Here is a 16,689-nt window from a genome sequence, read left to right on the forward strand (position 1 = left end):
AGAACAAAACTTTACTTGTTTTCTTAACTGCTCGAAAATACTCGAATATTACGTTAATTCTCCAAATTGGCCGAAAAATCAAAAACACACATAAACGATAAAAAAACATCTCAAAAAAATTTGACTTGCACCAATGACCTTAAAATATCGTGACGAATAACAGAACAAAACTTTCCTTATTTTCGTAACTGCTCGAGAATACCCGAATATTACGTAAATTCTCCATAATGACCAAAAAATCAAGAAATACACATAAACAATACAAAAAACGCCTCAAATTTTTTTCGAATTGGTCCAATGACCTTAGAATATTTTGACGAATAACAGAACTAAACTTTACTTTTTTTCGTAACAGTCCAAAAATGGCCAAATATTATGTCAATTCCCCAAAATGACCGAAAAATCAAGAAACACACATAAACAATAGACAAAATGCCTAAAATTTTTGACTTGCACCAATGACCTTAGAATATCGTGACGAATAACGTAACAAAACTTTTCTTAGATGAAAAGCCACCATACCTTAATGGAGTTTTCCCCTTAATTTGAGAAGAAAGACCTTGGTTCTTCAAGCCCTAGCCTCCACTTCTTCTTCTTCTTCTTTGGGAACTTCTAGAGAGAGAAATATTATGAGGGAGATGGACTTTTGGTTTGATTTGGGTTTTTTGAGAATAATGAACTAAATGGGGTGGTTTATGACTTAAAATAATTTATATATGTGAAATAAAACAATATAAATTGACCCCATTAATTAAATAACTAATTTGGAATTTACCAAAAGACCCTCGACTAGGCATCTCTTTTCCCTTGGACTACAACCAACTTAACGGCTCTTCAAGGGCACCACGGCTCGTGGTGGTGCCCGTGGTCCCTTGTCCAATAGCCTCTGTAACTTGTCATGCCTCCAGTGACGCTAAGGTAACCCCACGAGCCTTCCCATGGTCTGTGGTTTTCATCATGAGCCGTGAAGTGGCTCATGAAGGGAAGCCCTTTTCTTGGCAGCCTTGGGAGCATACTGCCTTACCAACCACGGGTGGCACCACGACTCGTGGTGGCCACCTCGGGTTGTGAAAACCCTCGTAGCACATCGTACAAAACTCCGTAGAGCCTCATAGCATTCATAACATAAGACATAATAAAAATGGTACGGAATTTAAAACTTTTATCCATACAATCGAAGTCTTTATTAAAAAGCAAAGCGGAAGTCTACTTGTGTCATTTAGCCATCTAATACAATAGTGGAATCAATAATAGGGTCACAACCCTTCAACATAGTTCGAAACATAAAGTGACAATAAAGGAAACTACTAAAGATTCGTATGTCTTCAAATCTTGATGACTCACCACTAGCTTTGGAGAATAGTTAATCCAAGCTTAGTCAAGAAGGAAGATCACCTTAAGAGCCGGAACCTACATTTATGTGAAAAATGTAGAAAATATGGGTTAGTACAAGAATGCACTAAGTATGATATCCATGCAAAAACCATGTTATAAAGGACATTTTAGTTGAAAACCATGCATTTGACAAGTTTGAGAATCATCATGTACTTTTAGTGTAAACACAAGTCAGAAGCATGTTCGATCATATAAATCATTATAACATACTAGAACCATCATCTTAGGCAACCCTAAGTTATACTTGTACAATGTATGAATGGCATACCATAATACCATTCTTACTAAGTATTCCTTTGAGGCCACAATAGACAAGGAACATTCACATTCAATAAATCATGTCAAGGAAAGAAACTCATAAAAGCAATTTAAGCATTCATCTTTACATTTAGCCTTTAAGTCAACATTCTCATTAGCAGCATTATAAGAACATTCATTTCATTAGACATTATGACATTCGAGCACACACCATAGCCATTCTCAAAGCCTACTCGTGCAATGCATGAATGGAATCCCATACTACCACTCACACTTCATAAAACCTCTTGAGTAACCATAGCACATAACTCACATGATGGGAAAAATCCCTAACCGACATAGACCATGTGAGAAAACCATGGAATCCGGTGTCATGTCCCACACCAAAAAGAGTTGGTCTACTTGCCTAAGGTAGAACTGGTAATTTAGCTTAGGTGGATCCACCATATAATAACCTATGTGGGCACATAGTTATGGGATAAGGAGGTTGTTACTAGAAACCCGACCTAACGTGGGGAGAGCTTCCACCTTACATTATCCACTCGGTGCTAAGCATTAAATTCCTATAAAGTAGTTCATTTTCTTTTAACATTACTATAAATGAGAGGAATGCCATTGGCCTATCGACTCAGGGTACATTATTACACATGAAAGAAATTTCATTGGCCTATCGATTCAAGGTACATCATTAGGATAACTCATTGAATCCTCATGAAAGGAATGCCATTGGCTTATCGATTCATGGTTCATCATTAGATTAGTTCAATGAATCATCATGAAAGGAATTTCTTTGGCCTATCGATTCAAGACAAAGCCTTAGATTACTTCATTAGCCATTTATGAAAGGAATGCCATTGGCCTATCGATTAATAGTTCATTATTACACACATGAAGAGGATGCCCTAAGCCTACCAATTCAAGGTACATTATTCATTAAGAAGACCCTTCACAACATACAGTCATCATTAACAAGTGTTTAATTGAGAATAACCTTGCAATCAACACAACAAGACTATCATAGTCATAGACATTTCATGCATAGTCATGTGTAGGGGTATGAGGAGAATGATCTTTCAAAAATACCAATATTACCCCATAGTCATATGATCTTCACTTTCTAAATGAATCATAAGCACATACACAATTCTCATAAATATGTACAAACCCTCATAATTTGACCTTCAAGGACCATGAATCACATTCAACCCAAACATCTAAATTTTACTACATTAGATATGGAAAATATCATGATTCAATAAACTCAATCAATATAGACATAATCAATTGACATGGTTCTATAATCAATCAACCCACATCATGAATACACAATTTAGCAATATGGGGGATTCATGGGTTCTTGGGGGAATTTCATCATAAATCAAAATTAAACCATCAATTCAATAATAATCCTTCATAATTAAACCATTTAAAACTTTTTGAGAGATAACTCATGACCTAGATTGAAACCCTAACTTTTGGGGAAGTTGGAAGCTTTGAAATCAAGTTTTGAAGGGACTCTATGAGTGAAAGCTACCCATAGATGAAAAGTTACCATACCTTAATGGAGTTTTACCTTTAATTTGAGAAGAAATACCTTGGTTATTCAAGCCCTAGCCTCCGCTTTTTCTTATTCTTCTTTGGAAACTTCTAGAGAGAGAAATATTGTGAGGGAGATGAACTTTTGGTTTGATTTGGGTTTTTGGGGAATAATGAAGAAAATGGGGTGGTTTATGACTAAAAATAATCTATATATGTGAAATAAAACAATATAAATCAACCCCATTAATTAACTAACTAATTTGGAATTTACCAAAAGACCCTCGACTAGGCAGCCCTTTCCCAGGGACTACGACCAACTTAACGGCTCGTCAAGGGAACCACGGCTCGTGGTGGTTCCCGTGGTCCCTTGACCAATAGCCTCCCCAACTTTTCATGCCTCTCATTAGGGTAAGGCAACCCTATGAGCCTTCCCACGGTCCGTGGTCTTCACCACGAGCCGTGACGTGGCTCGTGAAGGGAAGCCCTTTTCTTTGCAGCCTTGGGAGCATACTGCCTTACCAACCACGGGTGGCACTGATGCTTATCGTGACCAATGACACTAACCTACGGTATGAGTATCTACGATCGTCGATAGTATAGTAACCCAACTAAAGGTTGGGGTCGTGTTCCAAGGGAGTGGTTTTGAGAATTGATAGAAAAATAAAATTAAGCTCTAACTAGTCGTAGCTTAAGACATTAACGAACAAAAACATGGTAAATTAAACAGGGTGACACGAAAGTGTCAAATATCAATTGGGGGTTTTGTCACAAGTAGTAAAAATAGCAAAAATTAACAACAAAATCAAGTATGGGGAAATGTTCTTGGGGTGTGACCGCAATACAAGTTGAGATAAATCGTTGGGTACATGCTTTCAATAGGAAATTTGCAAGTTAATATTGACTAGGCTAAGCTTTAGATGGAAATAAGTTCCCTCTCGGGCAACTTACCCCGTTTCAAATGGGTTCCTATCGGACACCCATTTGCCGTATGAAGACCAGCCTACGCCTTACCCCACTCACTCTCTCGAGATGAGTGTTAGGATATGGGACTAGACCTCACCCTCTTGGGCAGAACCTCATGTCGAACCATTCTTTAGGCCATCAATCTAGTGGTCTTGGTTTCGCGACCTCCCTCTCGGGCAAGCCAAAAACACATGGGTGGTTTTGTATTTGCAACTACAAACCCATTAAATTAAACCACAACCACTAGGTGAAATCACCATTAAAATACATCTACCCTATTAACAAGCAAGACCCTACAACAATATCAACACATATTTGCTAAATCATACCCCAAGAATGGGGTTTTTAGCCACACATCAAGCAATAACAAAATACACCTAAAATGATACTAAAATCAAATGAGTATAAGAAATTAAACCTTGATTTAAGCAAAGGAAGAAGAATGGAGAAGACCCACTTCCAACTTGGGGAAGATGAAATCCTTTTCTCTTCAAGTCTCCCACAAAACCCTCTCCAAATTTGAGAGAAAATATCTAAAAAGGTACTATTCTATTCTGAAATTAATAATAATGGTTCGGAACTTGTAAAATTAATAAAGAGTTTAGTATTTATAGCCATCAGAAATTAGTGCAGGCGGATAGTTCGGCGAGGTTAGTCTAGTCCGTCGAATGACTTGGCGACTCGCCCTTCTTCTGTCTCATCACTGGTGAGTGCTTGCCTACAACATCTTCACGTTCTGGACCATTGGGCGGTATAGTACTGCTTCACAAAACTATTCAGCGAAATGCCGACTGCTCCTTTCATCGCCTTTTTGATCCTCTTCCTTCAGGGCTTTGCATACTGGAACAAAGGGTGGAGTTTGTCCTTTCGACGAATCGCCAAAGGTTCTTGGCGATGCTCATGCTTCAGCTTCTTCATTCTTTTCAGCCTTTTTGTTCCTTTTTGTGCCTAAGTATCCATGCTACCACTAAAACTTCAAATACCTGAAACTTAAGAGTTTTCATAAGCTTTTGAGACAAAATAAGCATTCGAGGACACTGTTTCTATCAAAATTAAGCCTTAAATGAGTCCAATTTGTGGACTCATCCGGCACCACGACTCATGGTGGCCACCACGGGTCATGAAGACCCTCGTGGTCATGGTGGGAAGTGGCTAAGAGCTTTTTAGGCAGCCTTGGCCCCCTAGCCATGACCCTAACCCAAAAACCTTAGCCCTTACCCTTAACCCTTGATGTTAACCCTCACGTTTAGGCTCTAGTTTAACCTACTAATTTCTGAGGTGTTACAGAGTCACTAGATTCCATGTTAAATCTCACATGGTCACATGTCGAATAAGTCTTATTTTTTCTCACAATAATAAGAAGCTTAATAAAGAATTAAGGCATGCTTGAAGAAGTATCCCGTAAGTGTTCAAAGGCTTTAAAGATAATGTTAGCTTGCATTGAAGATGATGAATATGAATGATGACCTAAAAGAGGTTGGTTAGCATGGGTGAGATTTATGGGGTCTTATCCATGCATTGCACAAGCATGCCTTGAGGTTACTTATGAAGTGTTTCCCTTTATTTTATGTGGATCTAGATGCATTGATTATGCCGATGATTGTTGTTATCCCTTATGATTATGACTTATGTTTTCCAATTATCTCTATGATGATGTTTAAACTTGGCATATAGCATGTTTTCAAATGAAATGTCCCTTTTAGCATGTTTTAACTGTTTTTATGCATGGCTACCATAGTGCATTTTTGTGCTAACCCCTACTTTGCCTACATTTTCCCCAAGTGTAGGGTCCGGCACTAGAGGTGATCATACTTGTGGCTAGAGCTTGGATTTGAGTGTTCTAGAGCTTGATGAGTCCTCATGATTCAAACGAATTTCTTGTCTTTACTTTCTTTCATGTACTTTTCCTTTTCAAAAATGTTGTATGGGATAGGCCCTATTTCATTCAAGATTTTAATATATGGCTATATTGAGACAAGTCTAGACTTCCGCTTTCATTTATGAAAAACTTTTTAAGACTTGAAATGTGTTTTACTCTTTGTTATTCTAGTATTTTATGTTATGATATGATAAGTGGATTATATGGAGCCTTTCAGGGTTTTATGTGCCATGTTACATCTAGGGGGTACCCTAGGTCGTGACATTTCCTCATGCATGCATACCTATGAAAACTTGATTTTTTGAGAAAATGACTTGAGTTGATTTTCTCCATGTTTATGTGCATTTGAGTAGCATATAGGTCTGATGAAATGATGCTTTGAACATGCTTTAGCTTGGAGTTGATTTTCCTCTTCGGATATGTGCATTTATGTAACTACATATTGGGCTGTTAGATCTAGTTCCTATCCTCCATATGATGTCTTGAGCCCCATTCGAGGACGAATGTTCCCTAGGGAGAGATATTGTAACACCTCGAAATTGAAAAGAAGGAAAAGTGCAAAACTTTCATAGTTGGTGTTTGTGTTTACGGTCCCAAACTACGGGCCGTGGGTGCTCTTACGAGCCGTAGGTAGGAACTTGATAACGATCAAGGAAGGAAAGGAATAAAGAAATAAAGGATATGTGGATTAATACTCAAGTTATTGAAATTATAGGAAACAAGGGACTAAAACCCTCACCTCCCAATTGACTTCAACAACCTAAATTCAACCCAAGGAAGAATAATCAAATGAAACCAAGAATCACAAAGGGGTAACACTTTGATTAATCAAACACAAGAAGTTAACAAGCAATCCCAAGAATTCACCCTAATTACTCACTAATTACTCACTAAGAAGATACTATAATTTGAGAGTCAATATTCTATATAGTCTAAGTCTTCCCAAAACAAAAGAGACTACTATTTATACTAAAAAAAATAAACAAGACAATTTTTGACAATTGTACCCTTAATGATATAAGGGCCTTGTTTGGTTGCCTTGTTTTGTGAATTCTTGAATTCATGAAATGGTCATTTGCACACATGGCCTCTTTCCTTCTTCCTTCTCATTTCGATGTACCTTACACACATTGTATGTCCTTCTTTGGTGACCTTCAAGCTCCTCTAATACTTCCCTTTTCATGAACATTGCTTGTAGGCCTTGGAGATCCTTTGCTTAACTCCGTGTGAATGGTCTTAAGAGGTATATGCCACTTATGTTAGTGTCATCCATGCTGCCCATGTTATTATCCTCCCCTTCTTGAAAATGATTCGTCCTCGAATCCAAAGGATCACCTACACCACAAGGAGATAAATCACTAACATTGAAAACATTATGAACATTATACTCAGTTGGTAGGTCAATCATGTAAGCATTGTCATTGATTATCTTGAGTACTTTGAAGGGTCCATCCCCTCTTGGGCTTAGCTTCCCTTTTCGTACTTGTGGAAACCTCTCCTTTCGAAAATGCACCCACACCCAATCATTTGGATTGAAGATCACTTCCTTTCTCCCTCGATTCTTTCGAATGGCCACCTTTGAATTGTTCTTTTCAATGGCCTCTTTGACCTTGGCATGAATGTTCATCATCTCCTTTGCCCTTTTCTTGGCATCTAGGCTCACAACAACAGCGCTAGACAAAGGAATCATGGTTAATGGAAACAAAGGTTTAAAACCATAACATGCCTCAAATGGAGACATTCCAATAGAGGAGTGGAAAGACTGATTTTATGCAAATTCACTCAAGGGTAAACGGTCTTCCCAAGTAGTTGGGGTTCCTCTAATCATGCATCGAAGCATGCTACCAAGAGTCCGGTTGACTACTTTGGTTTGTCCATCCGTTTGAGGATGGCAAGAAGTAGAGAACATAAGTTTGGTACCAAGTGTACCCCATAGACTCTTCCAAAAATGACTAAGAAACTTGGAGTCCCTATCACTAACAATGGTTTGAGGGACTCCATGCAATTTAAGAACATTGATAACAAACAAAGATGCTATATGGGATGCATCATCACATTTATGGCATGGAATAAAATGAGCCATTTTAGAAAATCTATCCACTACCACAAATATACTATCATGTCCTCTTTTAGTCCTAGGAAGTCCCAACACAAAGTCCATAGAAATATCCATCCACGGACCATTTGGAGTAGGAAGAGAAGTATACTTACCTTGGGGCCTAGTCGTGGATTTGGCTTGCTTGCATTCTAGACATTGTCCACAAATCCTCTCCACATCATGCTTCATCTTGGGCCAAAAGAACTGCTCCTTAAGAATATCAAGTGTTTTTGGTACCCCAAAGGGTCCCATCAAACCACCACTATGAGCCTCCTTGACAAATAACTCTCTCCATGAGCTCATGGGCACACATGCTCAGCCATCTTTGAACAAGAAACCATCAACCAATTGGTACCTATCAACTCGTTTCCCTTAACTAAGATTATCAAAGGCATCTTTGAAGTCGGAATCCATAGAATAGAATCCCTTTAAGCTTTCAAACCCCATCATTCTAGAAACCAAGGTATTGACCAATACAAACCTTCGTGATAGAGCATCCACTACCACATTCTCCTTGCCTTGCTTGTAGTTGATCACATATGGAAAGGTTTCAATGAATTCAACCCACTTAGCATGTCGCTTGTTCAACTTGGATTGCTCCTTGAGATGCTTCAAGGACTCATGATCGGTCCTTATCACGAACTTTTTGTGTCACAAGTAGTGTTACCAATGAGCCAACAATCGCACAAGTACATACAATTCCTTGACATAAGTTGAGTACTTGAGTGTAGCTCCCTTTAACTTTTCACTAAAGAAAGCTAATGGTTTTCCTTCTTGCATCAACACACCACCTATACCAACACCTGAAGCATCATATTCAATTTCAAAGGCCTTGTCAAAGTTGGGTAGTTGGAGCAAGGGTGTAGAACTCAACATCAATTTCAAGGCTTGAAAAGACTTCTCCTGCTCCTCACCCCATACGGAAGGTACATCTTTCTTGATCAGTTCGGTCAAAGGAGCAGCAATTGAACTAAAGCCCTTCACAAATCTTCGATAAAAACTTGCTAACCCATGAAAACTTCTTACCTCAGTTGCACTGGTTGGGGTCGGCCAAGTCTTGATGGACTCCACCTTCTCGTCATCAACCTCAATTCCATTTGCATTAACCACAAAACCCAAAAACACAACTTTATCAACACAAAATGAATATTTATTGAAATTAGCAAAGAGACGCTCTCGTAGTAGGACATCAAACACTTGTTTCAAATGGGATACATGTTCCTCCATTGTCTTACTATACACAAGTATGTCATCAAAATACACCACAACAAACTTGTTGATGAAAGGTTTGAGAACATGGTTCATCAATCTCATGAAAGTGCTTGGGGTATTCGTCAATCCAAATGGCATCAAAAGCCATTCATGCAACCCAAACTTTGTCTTGAAGGCCGTTTTCCACTCATCACCCGGTTTCATACGAATTTGATGATACCCACTTCGAAGGTCAATCTTGGAGAAAATAATAGAACCACATAGCTCATCAAGCATATCAACAAGTCGAGGAATGGGAAGTCGATACTTCACCGTGATCTTATTTACGGCTCTACAATCAATACACATTCTCCAAGTGCCATCCTTTTTGGGAACAAGAATTACCGATATGGCACAAGGACTTAGGCTTTCTTTGATCAACCCCTTCTCAAGAAGCTCTTCCACTTGCCTTGATAGCTCTTTGGTTTCTGCCGGGTTACTCCTATAAGCTGGACGATTCGGGATTTATGAACTCGGTATAAAATCTATTTGGTGCTCAATTCCCCTCAAGGGTGGTAATCCAGCAGGCATCTCATCTGGAAATAGCTCATCATAGCCCTGCAAAAGAGAAGAAATAATACTAGGCAAAGTGCTAGTATCTTGGTTAGCATGTAACAAAAGGTTGGTGTTGACAAGGCACACTAGAGAGCATTCCTTATCCACACCCTTTAAACACTTGCTTGGCTTTGCTATCATGCACATGTTCTTATTATTTTTAACCAAGGCACTCCCCTCCTTTGGAACGATGGTGGAACTTTCACCTTCACCTTTTGCCGCCTCGTCTTTTATTCTCTCCCGAAGCTCCTTCATAGCCCGATAGTCCTCACTCACTTGATATGGAGTGAGAGGTGCAAGCACATACTTTTTACCTTCAATCACAAAAGTGTATTTGTTGGATCTCCCTTGTTGCACAACATCTCTATCAAATTGCCAAGGTCTCCCCAACAGTAGGTGACATGCCAACATAGGAACCACATCACAAACAAATTCTTCATTGTACTTTCCCACACTAAACAAAATACTTGCTTGTTTGAGGACCTTTATCTCTCCACTCTCATTGAGCCATTGTAGCTTATAAGGATTGGGATGCTTGCTGGTTTGTATTTTCATACGCTCCACCAAGGAACTACTCACCACATTGGTGCAACTTCGGCTATCAATGATTAAAGAACACACTTTATCTTGGATTTTGCACCTAGCATGAAATAGATTCTCCCTTTGGTCAAGTTCTTCTTTTGCAAGGGCTCCCATAATTCTTCTCACAACACATGAAAGATTGACATTCATGTTCAAGTCTTCATCATCATCAAGCAAAGACTTTCCCTTTTCCATGAAGCAAGAAAAATTCACCCTCTCATCTAACCTTTCTTCTTCATCCCCTGAAGCACCTTCCTCTCCTTCACCCTTGTCTCCCTCTCCCTCATTTTTTTCTTCACCCTCATCTTCATCTTCAGTCTTATATCCATCACAAAGAGCAACAATTGTTCTCCTATTTGTACACTCACTAGCAACATGTCCCATCCCTTGACATCTAAAGCATTGAATTGTAGAAGGTCGAGGAGAGTTAGGTTTAACATAGTTACCTCCTTGTGGTTGCTCACTTGCCTTGGATTTGTAATCAAGCTTGACTTGGGAAGCTTGACCTCTACATTTAGGTTGCTCCCTAGAGGATGTCATCTTCCAATTATCTCTACCTTTGCTCCATGTAGAAGTTAATGAACTTTTGGCCTTGTATGATTTTTCTTCTTTCAAATCTGCTTCTACCTTTGAGGCATCATGGAAAGCTGCTTCAAGAGTCTCATAGTTCTTAAGCTTCAAGATATCATACCTCAAGTTTGCTACAAATCGTATTACCGTACACTCCATATTCTCTTCAATTTTAGACTTCATCCGCAAGTTCTCAAACTCATCATAATATTCTTCCACACTTTTGGTACCTTGCCTCAACATGTACACCTTCTTGAGCACCTCTTGGTAGTAGTTTGGAGTCAAGTATCTCAACTCCATAAGTGCAATCAACTCTTGCCAAGTAGGTAGCTCGTAATCATGATGGCTCTCCCTTTCCCTCCTCTTGGACTCCCACCAAGTTGATGCGTACCCCTCAAATTGCGTGAGAGCATACTTCGTCTTCAAAGTTTTTGAGATATTATTTGTGAGAAAAATTCGCTCACTTTGAATTTTCCATTCCAAGAACTCATCGAGGTCACTACTTCTTTTGAACCTTTGAAGTGTGACCTTGATAGTGTTCAAGTCCCTATCTTGATGATCATTCCTCTCCCTAAACCTATTTCCTCTATTTACCATCCTTTCGCCTCTATATCCCATCCTATCTACTCTATTTCCATATTCTTGATCTCTCATGCCTTGGTCCCACCCCAATTCCCAAGGTCGTACTCCTCCCCTTTGTACTCCATTTCCATCCCTACCCCATGCTCCCAAATCTCATAATTATTGAACTCCTCATGAATTTCATCATAGAGAGGATTTTGGTATTGGTAGTCTTGGTAGGGCATTTGTGGTGCATTTTGTGGATGTGATGTGTAGGGTTCATGAAAAGATGCATTTGAAACATTTCGATATGGTGTTTGGTATTGGACTTGGTTTGCAACAAAAGGAAGATTTTCCTGTGGCGGGTGATAGGGGTGTGGATTTGGATGTGGCGTAGGCTATCTTAGGTGGTTTGGAGGGTTAGGAGTTTCGAAAGTAGGGCGTTGGTAGTTTTGGGTTTGGCTTTGTGGAGGAGAACATATATTATGAGCTTGTCCCGAAGCAAGGGTGGTGGAATGCACCGATGCCCTCCTTATCTCATCATATTCGGGTTGAATTGCTTTCCTTCTATTCTCATTTTCCACCCGTACCAACCTTTCCTCCATACCTCCCATTCTTCCATTCATTTCCTCTACTTGCTTAGAGATGTTGGCGAGAACCTCCATGATGTTCTCCGATCCCTCCCCAATTGGTCTTGTATTAGACATGATACCTACAAAACTCAACAAACGAGGTTAGTAGAAAAGCCTCACGTCACTCGTATTTAACTCTCAACTCACCTTCTATGGCGTCGTCTCAAAATTGATAGTGAACTAGCTCCGTTCAATCAACTCAAGATCACCTATCCTTTGTGATGGAGTGGATTCTTGTGACTCTTGAAAGAAGGACGACCCAAAAAAGACTAATGGACTTGAATCAAGAAGGTTATCAACGAATTAAGATGAGAAAAGTAGAATAAAGAAGCACCAAAAGATTCGGACTCAAAATAAACCAAGTAACAAAAGTAGAAGAATTACTTCTTGTTACTTAATTTGAAGGATCAAAGAAATGATTTGATGATTAAAACTAGTTAACAAGTAATCAAAGATGTTAATTAATTGTTAAATAGTTGAAAATTAGAAGAAAAATGAGTTTGGAAGAAGAAGAAGTGAATTTGGACACTTAGAAAAAAATTATGCCTCAAAGAAGTCCGTCACTTGTAAGACTTTGATTGGATGATTTGATAATTAAAACTAGTTAAAAAGTAATTAAAGATGTTAATTAATTGTTAAATAGTTGAGGAATTGAAGGGAAAAATGGTAGAAAAAAGAATCACGAAGTTTGGACACTTAGAAAAATTTCTAGGTCCAAAAAACTTCCATACTTAGAATATTTTTGGGGTCTTTAGAAAAACATGCAGGTTTTGGTCTCTGAAACTGACGCACACGCTCATCAGGTGCGACTGAGCGTCGCTGGCAGGTTGCCTTTTGTGCTGGCTGCTGATGCAACGCCGTGTGGCGCTGGCGTGGCATATTGTGTCTGATGTGGTTGCTGATGTGTCAGTCCACGTGGAATTATTTATTTTATTTTTTTCAGATTTTTTTTTCAGATTTTAAATTATTATTATTATTTTTTTCAAAAATCCACTAATGGACCCAAAAAAAAACACCTTTGACCAACTTTGACTTGAAAAGTTGGATCAAATGTACTTTCTTCTTTTTTGTTCTTCAAGAACAACTTTAAGACACCAAGAACACATAGAACACCAAGAACACACACTAAACCCCAATACACTCAAATCAACTCGAAATTGGCTCAAAATTTAGGACTTTCTTCCCTTCAACTAAGAGAACAAAGCCCACTAATTATTAACCTCCAATTTCTCCTCAATCAAAAGACCACTTTCAAAATTTGAAAAATTTGAAAAGCTTGATACCCTTCAATGGTAACTTCACTTCTACAACTTCAAATTGAACAAAATTTGAAACCTAGACTCAGAAAACACAAGGAAACAAGGATATAGTATCAAAAACAACAAATCAAAAAAAAATTAAATTATTTTTGTTTTGATAAATTTTTTTGGACTCTTTTTAAACCAAGATTAGATTTGTAAGAACAAATCTAAACCTAGGCTCTTGATACCAAATGATAACGATCAAGGAAGGAAAGGAATAAAGAAAGAAAGGATATGTGGATTAATACTCAAGTTATTGAAATTATGGGCAACAAGGGACTAAAACAATCACCTCCCAATTGACTTCAACAACCTAAATTCAACCCAAGGAAGAATAATCAAATGAAAAAAATAATCACAAAGGAGTAACACTTTGATTAATCAAACACAAGAAGTTAACAAGCAATCCCAAGAGTTCACCCTAATTACTCACTAATTACTCACTAAGAAGATACTATAATTTGAGAGTCAATATTCAATATAGTCTAAGTCTTCCCAAAACAAAAGAGACTACTATTTATACTAAAAAAATAAACAAGACACTTTTTGACAATTTTACCTTTAATGAGATAAGGGCCTTGTTTGGTTGCCTTGTTTTGTGAATTCTTGAATTCCTGAAATGGTCATTTGCACACATGGCCTCTTTCCTTCTTCCTTCTCATTTCGATGTACCTTACACACATTGTATGTCCTTCTTTGGTGACCTTCAAGCTCCTCTAATGCTTCCCTTTTCATCAACATTGCTTGTAGGCCTTGGAGATCCTTTGCTTGACTCCGTGTTAATGGTCTTGAGGGGTATATGCCAGTCATGTTAGTGTCATCCATGCTGCCCATGTTATCAGAACCAAAAGTGGAGGGTTAAATGATTTTCAAAATTCAAGTCCAGTACCCTATTTACGGTTCACCATAACAGTTTGTTATTCAATATATGAGTCGTAGATAAGTCTCGTAGGTGAGTCTCAAACTTAGTGAAATTTTGAAGGTCTAAGAAGGGAACGAACTATGGAATGTACGGACTGTACATGGGATCCGTCGTAAGAGGGTAAAATTTAGGTCCTAGTACTTGACCTACGGATCACCAGGATGGTCTGTAAGTGGACCTACGGACCGTAAGGTCTGAACGGTAGGTCGAGTCGGCAAATATATTAAGAGGGGCTTTTGGGCATTTTCCTAATTATTTTAACCCAATATTATATCATTTTAGTTCTCACCTTAGATCCTATATAAGTCTTTTAAACTTAAAATTTAAGCTAGAGTAGTTAGATTTCAGGTTTAAAATACAAATATAGGGTCTAGGATGAGGACTAAAACGACAAAGTATTGGGTTAAAGTAATTAGGAAACGACTCAAAAACCCCTCTTAATATTAACTGCCAACTAGACTTATAGTTCAGACCTACGGTCCGTAGGTCCACTTACGGACTGTCCCGATGGGCCGTATGTCAACTAATGGGACTAATAATTTTATCCACTTTTGATAGATCCCATTTAAGGTCTGTTGGTCTTCCTACGGTCCGTACATGCCATCCGTCGTTCCCTACTTAGGACTTCAGTTTTCACTATGTTTGGGACTCACCTACGAGACCTATATATGACTCGTATATTGAATGACAAACCATCTTGATGAACCGTAAAAAATGTACTAGAACTTGACCATTAAAAAATATTTACCCCACCACCTTCGGTTTCCATCTACGGCCCGTAAGATCACCTTCGGTCCGTAGGTTGGGACTGTAGACATAGACACCAGCTAAGAAAGTTTTACATTTTTCCTTCTTTTCAAACCTTTGATGTTATAGGTCTAAACTGGGAAATAGCTATTTTTCCATTTTACATGTGTTATAGTCTATGGATTTTGTGTGATATGTGCACCCAACAAATTTTTGGCCAAATTGTTTTGTGGGAGTCTGTGACGACCTTCTTAATGGTGTACATTGTTTTGGAGGGGTTAACGTAGGTTTTTTCAAGTTTAAATAAGGGTTCGACCGAGAAATAAGGACTTTTCCATTTTACATGTATTATATTTTATGTCATTGTAACGACCCAAAATATACCCTAGGTGTAACATGACGTATAGGACCCGAGAGGCACTACACAAGCCACTTAGCATACATCATACACGATAATAGAAAATTAAGAGAGTTTGAAAGAAAATTTTCAAAACATAAAAGTTAATAAAATGTTGCGGATGTCTAACATAGTCTCAATGCCATCTAGTACATCAAGAGTGATCGAGACGTAACCCGTGCATAACATACTATACTATAAATAAAGAAATTAAGTAATAAAGTCTTGTTCCTCGGAACGTGAGGACTCAACAATCTTCAACTACTAAGTGATCCCTAGCCACATAGATGTGAAACTGGAACGTCAGACCCTACATTTGTGAAACAATATAGGCAAGATACTTTAGTACAAAGAATAAACCAAGTATGATAGACATGCATAAAAGTAGGAAATCATTCTAAAAGGATTTTTCATGTCGTGAAAGGACCAAGTTTATACATAAGATCAAAGGTTAAAAAACATAATCGTGATCATGGTCAATGCAAGTAGAAATCATCCTAAATCACATGTGATATACTTCTTGAAGTAACCTTAATTCATTATTTTGGGAGATTGCCTTTAACTGGCATAGAGACCATGTGAGCTATAACATGACATCCCGTGTCTCCCCCACACCATAAAAAGGTGTTCTCTCTTGCAAAGGTAAGAACCATGAACTTCTAGCTTATGTGGATCCACTAGCTTAATGTCTATCTAGACAATCCTATGGTTGCACATAGATTTTCAGACATTGGTAATCGCCACTTGTCCACTCGATGTTACACATAGCTCCCAAAGAATATTAATTAGTCTTATCTTATCTTAACACTCATGAGACATGGATATTCACCACTTGTCTTATCATCGACAAACATGGGTAATCTCCGCTTGCCTTGTCATTAGAATAACTCCTTAACTTGATATATCTTAGGTGAGTAAACCTTTGAACCTTATGAACCCTTTATGTGAGAAAATCCTTTCACAACAACAACAATCACATTGGCACTTCACTCTCAAAGAATCCTTAAAACATTTACATCATTTTAATAAAGAACATACA

General features: G+C 38.3%; 1 pseudogene; it reads right to left on the bottom strand.

Moving 5' to 3' along the window:
* Nucleotides 1-7,250: 7,250 nt before the first annotated feature.
* Nucleotides 7,251-14,418, bottom strand: LOC125813729 (uncharacterized; annotated as a pseudogene).
* Nucleotides 14,419-16,689: the final 2,271 nt, after the last annotated feature.

The sequence above is a fragment of the Solanum verrucosum genome, unplaced genomic scaffold (assembly GCF_900185275.1).
Source record: "Solanum verrucosum unplaced genomic scaffold, falcon-dt-bn FXZP01000867.1, whole genome shotgun sequence".
Taxonomy (NCBI): domain Eukaryota; kingdom Viridiplantae; phylum Streptophyta; class Magnoliopsida; order Solanales; family Solanaceae; genus Solanum; species Solanum verrucosum.